The 7,500-nt window shown below is 53.1% G+C and overlaps 3 non-coding genes across 3 annotated transcripts in view; all 3 read left to right on the top strand.

The window, feature by feature from the left end:
* The first annotated feature begins 4,554 nt into the window (after positions 1-4,554).
* On the top strand, positions 4,555-6,447 carry LOC126326107 (small subunit ribosomal RNA). Its single transcript, XR_007560521.1, has one exon. It is a non-coding gene; the product is annotated as a small subunit ribosomal RNA (ribosomal RNA).
* Positions 6,448-6,816: 369 nt separating this feature from the next.
* Positions 6,817-6,971, top strand: LOC126326101 (5.8S ribosomal RNA). The gene has a single exon (XR_007560515.1). It is a non-coding gene; the product is annotated as a 5.8S ribosomal RNA (ribosomal RNA).
* Positions 6,972-7,159: 188 nt separating this feature from the next.
* LOC126326102 (large subunit ribosomal RNA) overlaps positions 7,160-7,500 on the top strand; it is a 4,222-nt gene continuing 3,881 nt past the window's right edge. Inside the window, exon 1 of the ribosomal RNA XR_007560516.1 lies at positions 7,160-7,500. This exon is cut by the window's right edge and continues 3,881 nt beyond it. This is a non-coding gene — a ribosomal RNA (large subunit ribosomal RNA).

The raw sequence follows: 7,500 nt of genomic DNA, 5'->3' as shown, positions 1-7,500 counted from the left end.
GCGGTACATCAGTACTTTCCTAATAGTTCGGTCGTCTCACGGCACTGCTTAGTAAATGATGCAAGGCCACATATAGATGATTTATGCGAATGTCCCTATACGTGCTGTAAGACTGGGCACACAACGTGAATCGCACGTCAGCCACACACTCGAACATGCACCACTCTCGGCCTGCAACGGAGACACACAATACGTAAACATCTGGAATGCGACAATGTCGAGTGCATCCTCTCTGCCACATTGCACCGTCGACACTATGATAACCAGAGCAGTAGGTCCACCTATAAAAGCACAATACCCCACTCCTCCGACAACTACCATTGCTCAGATAAACCAACACCACCAACACACATCCTACACAGAGGGGCACCAAATATCACCCCCCCGCCCTCGTGTTATACCACATGAAAAATTGCAGAAGTGAGAGACACAGACCCGCCAGCCTCTTGCTACAAGCATCGAACCGACGTGACATATCTGACGGTGACTCAGGCATCCGCGTACTGCCACAACTATCCACCCCCCCCCCCACTCTCTCTCTGCCCCCTTCCCACACAATACCGAATTTAACCAACTTTATCGCTTAACCTAACTGTGGCTGTACCAGATTATCGCTTAACCTAACTGTGGCTGTACCAGATTATCGCTTAACCTAACTGTGGCTGTACCAGATTATCGCTTAACCTAACTGTGGCTGTACCAGATTATCGCTTAACCTAACTGTGGCTGTACCAGATTATCGCTTAACCTAACTGTGGCTGTACCAGATTATCGCTTAACCTAACTGTGGCTGTACCAGATTATCGCTTAACCTAACTGTGGCTGTACCAGATTATCGCTTAACCTAACTGTGGCTGTACCAGATTATCGCTTAACCTAACTGTGGCTGTACCAGATTATCGCTTAACCTAACTGTGGCTGTACCAGATTATCGCTTAACCTAACTGTGGCTGTACCAGATTATCGCTTAACCTAACTGTGGCTGTACCAGATTATCGCTTAACCTAACTGTGGCTGTACCAGATTATCGCTTAACCTAACTGTGGCTGTACCAGATTATCGCTTAACCTAACTGTGGCTGTACCAGATTATCGCTTAACCTAACTGTGGCTGTACCAGATTATCGCTTAACCTAACTGTGGTTGTACCAGATTATCCCTTAACCTAACTCAATTTGTCCCTTAACCTAACTCAATTTGTCCCTTAACCTAACTCAATTTGTCCCTTAACCTAACTCAATTTGTCCCTTAACCTAACTCAATTTGTCCCTTAACCTAACTCAATTTGTCCCTTAACCTAACTCAATTTGTCCCTTAACCTAACTCAATTTGTCCCTTAACCTAACTCAATTTGTCCCTTAACCTAACTCAATTTGTCCCTTAACCTAACTCAATTTGTCCCTTAACCTAACTCAATTTGTCCCTTAACCTAACTCAATTTGTCCCTTAACCTAACTCAATTTGTCCCTTAACCTAACCCACGTTGTCCCTTAACCTAACCCACGTTGTCCCTTAACCTAACCCACGTTGTCCCTTAACCTAACCCACGTTGTCCCTTAACCTAACCCACGTTGTCCCTTAACGTAACCCACGTTGTCCCTTAACGTAACCCACGTTGTCCCTTAACGTAACCCACGTTGTCCCTTAACGTAACCCACGTTGTCCCTTAACGTAACCCACGTTGTCCCTTAACCTAACCCACGTTGTCCCTTAACCTAACCCACGTTGTCCCTTAACGTAACCCACGTTGTCCCTTAACCTAACCCACGTTGTCCCTTAACCTAACCCACGTTGTCCCTTAACCTAACCCACGTTGTCCCTTAACCTAACCCACGTTGTCCCTTAACCTAACCCACGTTGTCCCTTAACCTAACCCACGTTGTCCCTTAACCTAACCCACGTTGTCCCTTAACCTAACCCACGGTTGTCCCTTAACCTAACCCACGTTGTCCCTTAACCTAACCCACGTTGTCCCTTAACCTAACCCACGTTGTCCCTTAACCTAACCCACGTTGTCCCTTAACCTAACCCACGTTGTCCCTTAACCTAACCCACGTTGTCCCTTAACCTAACCCACGTTGTCCCTTAACCTAACCCACGTTGTCCCTTAACCTAACCCACGTTGTCCCTTAACCTAACCCACGTTGTCCCTTAACCTAACCCACGTTGTCCCTTAACCTAACCCACGTTGTCCCTTAACGTAACCCACGTTGTCCCTTAACGTAACCCACGTTGTCCCTTAACGTAACCCACGTTGTCCCTTAACGTAACCCACGTTGTCCCTTAACGTAACCCACGTTGTCCCTTAACCTAACCCACGTTGTCCCTTAACCTAACCCACGTTGTCCCTTAACCTAACCCACGTTGTCCCTTAACCTAACCCACGTTGTCCCTTAACCTAACCCACGTTGTCCCTTAACCTAACCCACGTTGTCCCTTAACCTAACCCACGTTGTCCCTTAACCTAACCCACGTTGTCCCTTAACCTAACCCACGTTGTCCCTTAACCTAACCCACGTTGTCCCTTAACCTAACCCACGTTGTCCCTTAACCTAACCCACGTTGTCCCTTAACCTAACCCACGTTGTCCCTTAACCTAACCCACGTTGTCCCTTAACCTAACCCACGTTGTCCCTTAACCTAACCCACGTTGTCCCTTAACCTAACCCACGTTGTCCCTTAACCTAACCCACGTTGTCCCTTAACCTAACCCACGTTGTCCCTTAACCTAACCCACGTTGTCCCTTTGCCTAACATAGTTCACTGCTCGGAATCTCTGGTGTCGTTGTTATCCTCATGTAGATGTCTTGCGAGTGTTGCTTACTTTCCACATATTCCCGCTATCCACTGTCAATTGTACTGCAATAGGACTATATCGCCCCCCCCCCCCCCCCCCCTCTGCCCCTCTCTTTGTGTCTCCGTCCTCTCAAGCTGGTCGGTCTGGCGTTTGAGTGTTAAATGAGCCTCGCAGCTGTTCAGTTGCGTTCAGATGTCGACGCCCTCAGTGTACGTCGTGGTATGGTCTGTGTCCATTGTCCGCTGATGTCGTACGCGTAACCCACACGCTGTACCGATCATCGGTAGTTACGTACAGAGTGAAGTAGTGTGATACGTGTGACCGTACGCTGGCTGTGCCCAACGGTGTCGAATCTCAATTTCCATATGTTGTGCTCGATGCTACTTGTCTCGTCTCCCAATAACAGCTAGGTTGCACTGTGGTACGCCGTAGAGGCGTGTGGGAGGAACGTACGAACGCATTGTATGTCACCCTGGGTCGCTGGGGGTGGTGGTGCGGTGAGTCAGGTCAGGTCAGCGTGAGCCGTGTGATGTAGTGACGCGTGTATTCCGACTTTGTCGTATTGCCTCACACAAAGTGCTACCCTGGTGGACCGCGTTCCATATCTGGGACATGCCGCAGATGCCGGTTGACAGTGGATCGCGGAAGGGACATCGCATACGTGCGCGGGCCACCTTCCACGTGTTCTCTTCTGCACATGTCGCAGTGTGTATGTGGTCTGATGTAGCGTGTCGTGACACATGACATCCTGGCATGCAAGAATTGTTGAATTCGCAAATGTAGGTGGACATCTACGTTTACTGCCCAAGATACGCAAATGAACTGGAAATCCGTTGTTGAGCGGTTGTTCACGCTGGAGGTGAATCTGTGATGGCGACGATCGGTACAGCTATTAACCGGTTGTTTCAGCGGTACCCGCCACATCCACACACGTGACTAGGCCCATGTGGGTATGAAGCGATACGCGGCGGTGGCTTGGTGGGACTGTTCCCGGCCGGTGAAGGGGGGCCGCCCGGCGTGTTGGCCGCGCGCTGCGTGGGCGCACGCGCAACAGGCGGCTGGTGGGGGGCGCCGAGTGGCAGGAGCGCCAGCCGACGGGCTCGGCAGGCGGCGCAGCTACGCTGCGGCGCACCCTGCACGCGGCGCCTGGCGGCCAAAGTTGGTTCAGCCGAGCCCGGTGCGAAGCGCGGTGGACATCTGCAGTGTGCTGGTCTGATTGAGGACTGTGTGCGTTGAGGATGCGCCGCCGCCTGGCACTCGGCGCCGCGACGCCGTCTGCTGCTCGGTCGCCCCAGCGGTTCTCGCAGGTGGTTTGTATCGCAGTTGTGCGGACGTGTTGGCGCGTGCGCTGTGCTGGGAGAGTTCGCTTCTGCACCCAAGTGGGGCTTTGCCCTTGTGTGGCGCTGGCGTTGGAGCTGCCGGTCACCATAGGTGGCGCGTGTTGTCTCCCGCCGGCAATGCCACGACAGCACGCTCCCGGGCCTCTGTCGGCAGCGGCAAGCTCAGTTGGGAGCAAGGGTGTTCGCACTAAAACCGTCTACTCGCCTAACTCCGGGCGATTGCGCCTCTCTCGAAACCGACCAAGTACCTAGGACGGCGCTGCGCGCCGCCGGGACCTGAGAGGGTTTCGAGGTGTATCGTGCAGGGGAGCTCGGCCTCCTCCTGTTTGCAGAATAATTGAGCGGACGCTTGCGTGTTCGCGCGGGCCCCCGGGACACACTCCCGGGCGGCCGGCTGCTCAGCTCTAGTTGACGCAGCTCCCTGGTTGATCCTGCCAGTAGTCATATGCTTGTCTCAAAGATTAAGCCATGCATGTCTCAGTACAAGCCGCATTAAGGTGAAACCGCGAATGGCTCATTAAATCAGTTATGGTTCCTTAGATCGTACCCACGTTACTTGGATAACTGTGGTAATTCTAGAGCTAATACATGCAAACAGAGTCCCGACCAGAGATGGAAGGGACGCTTTTATTAGATCAAAACCAATCGGATTGGCTTGTCTGGTCCGTTTGCCTTGGTGACTCTGAATAACTTTGGGCTGATCGCACGGTCCTCGTACCGGCGACGCATCTTTCAAATGTCTGCCTTATCAACTGTCGATGGTAGGTTCTGCGCCTACCATGGTTGTAACGGGTAACGGGGAATCAGGGTTCGATTCCGGAGAGGGAGCCTGAGAAACGGCTACCACATCCAAGGAAGGCAGCAGGCGCGCAAATTACCCACTCCCGGCACGGGGAGGTAGTGACGAAAAATAACGATACGGGACTCATCCGAGGCCCCGTAATCGGAATGAGTACACTTTAAATCCTTTAACGAGTATCTATTGGAGGGCAAGTCTGGTGCCAGCAGCCGCGGTAATTCCAGCTCCAATAGCGTATATTAAAGTTGTTGCGGTTAAAAAGCTCGTAGTTGGATTTGTGTCCCACGCTGTTGGTTCACCGCCCGTCGGTGTTTAACTGGCATGTATCGTGGGACGTCCTGCCGGTGGGGCGAGCCGAAGGGGTGCTTTCGCGTCCCGAGGCGGACCCCGTTTAAATCCTACCAGGGTGCTCTTTGTTGAGTGTCTCGGTGGGCCGGCACGTTTACTTTGAACAAATTAGAGTGCTTAAAGCAGGCAAGCCCGCCTGAATACTGTGTGCATGGAATAATGGAATAGGACCTCGGTTCTATTTTGTTGGTTTTCGGAACCCGAGGTAATGATTAATAGGGACAGGCGGGGGCATTCGTATTGCGACGTTAGAGGTGAAATTCTTGGATCGTCGCAAGACGAACAGAAGCGAAAGCATTTGCCAAGTATGTTTTCATTAATCAAGAACGAAAGTTAGAGGTTCGAAGGCGATCAGATACCGCCCTAGTTCTAACCATAAACGATGCCAGCCAGCGATCCGCCGCAGTTCCTCCGATGACTCGGCGGGCAGCCTCCGGGAAACCAAAGCTTTTGGGTTCCGGGGGAAGTATGGTTGCAAAGCTGAAACTTAAAGGAATTGACGGAAGGGCACCACCAGGAGTGGAGCCTGCGGCTTAATTTGACTCAACACGGGAAACCTCACCAGGCCCGGACACCGGAAGGATTGACAGATTGATAGCTCTTTCTTGATTCGGTGGGTGGTGGTGCATGGCCGTTCTTAGTTGGTGGAGCGATTTGTCTGGTTAATTCCGATAACGAACGAGACTCTAGCCTGCTAACTAGTCGCGTGACATCCTTCGTGCTGTCAGCGATTACTTTTCTTCTTAGAGGGACAGGCGGCTTCTAGCCGCACGAGATTGAGCAATAACAGGTCTGTGATGCCCTTAGATGTTCTGGGCCGCACGCGCGCTACACTGAAGGAATCAGCGTGTCTTCCTAGGCCGAAAGGTCGGGGTAACCCGCTGAACCTCCTTCGTGCTAGGGATTGGGGCTTGCAATTGTTCCCCATGAACGAGGAATTCCCAGTAAGCGCGAGTCATAAGCTCGCGTTGATTACGTCCCTGCCCTTTGTACACACCGCCCGTCGCTACTACCGATTGAATGATTTAGTGAGGTCTTCGGACTGGTACGCGGCATCGACTCTGTCGTTGCCGATGCTACCGGAAAGATGACCAAACTTGATCATTTAGAGGAAGTAAAAGTCGTAACAAGGTTTCCGTAGGTGAACCTGCGGAAGGATCATTACCGACTAGACTGCATGTCTTTCGATGTGCGTGTCGTGTCGTGTCGCGCAACACGCTACCTGTACGGCAGTGGCCGTGCGCCGCGTGCGGAACCACGCGTGCCTCTCAAAACTAGCGGAAGTGTTGTTGTTGTTGTGTGGTACGAGCGCTGAAGCTCTGGAGCGGCTGGCCTGCGGTACCTGGCGCCTGGCGCCGGTTTTGAATGACGTTCGCCCGAGTGCCTGTCCGCCCCGGTGTGGAGCCGTACGACGCCCATCGGCTGTGAGGCCGTTGGACACAAAAAAATAGTGGAACAGGGGCCGTCAGACGCCTCAGTCCCGCAAATGCTGCTGTCTTGAAAGAGACAGTGGGAGACTGAAAAGGAAAAGATCACCCAGGACGGTGGATCACTCGGCTCGTGGGTCGATGAAGAACGCAGCAAATTGCGCGTCGACATGTGAACTGCAGGACACATGAACATCGACGTTTCGAACGCACATTGCGGTCCATGGATTCCGTTCCCGGGCCACGTCTGGCTGAGGGTCGGCTACGTATACTGAAGCGCGCGGCGTTTGTCCCGCTTCGGAGACGTGGGAGTGTCGTGGTCGCCTGTGTGGCCGGCCGCGTCTCCTTAAACGTGCGATGCGCGCCCGTCGCCTGGCGGTTCGCATACCGGTACTTTCTCGGTAGCGTGCACAGCCGGCTGGCGGTGTGGCGTGCGACACCTCGTACAACGACCTCAGAGCAGGCGAGACTACCCGCTGAATTTAAGCATATTACTAAGCGGAGGAAAAGAAACTAACAAGGATTCCCCCAGTAGCGGCGAGCGAACAGGGAAGAGTCCAGCACCGAACCCCGCAGGCTGCCGCCTGTCGTGGCATGTGGTGTTTGGGAGGGTCCACTACCCCGACGCCTCGCGCCGAGCCCAAGTCCAACTTGAATGAGGCCACGGCCCGTAGAGGGTGCCAGGCCCGTAGCGGCCGGTGCGAGCGTCGGCGGGACCTCTCCTTCGAGTCGGGTTGCTTGAGAGTGCAGCTCCAAGTGGGTGGTAAACTCCATCTGAGACTAAATATGA

Source organism: Schistocerca gregaria, unplaced genomic scaffold, assembly GCF_023897955.1.
Source record: "Schistocerca gregaria isolate iqSchGreg1 unplaced genomic scaffold, iqSchGreg1.2 ptg000970l, whole genome shotgun sequence".
NCBI classification, from domain to species: domain Eukaryota; kingdom Metazoa; phylum Arthropoda; class Insecta; order Orthoptera; family Acrididae; genus Schistocerca; species Schistocerca gregaria.
The sequence above is the reverse complement of the archived record's forward strand: the minus strand, read 5'-3'. Positions and strand labels throughout refer to the sequence as shown.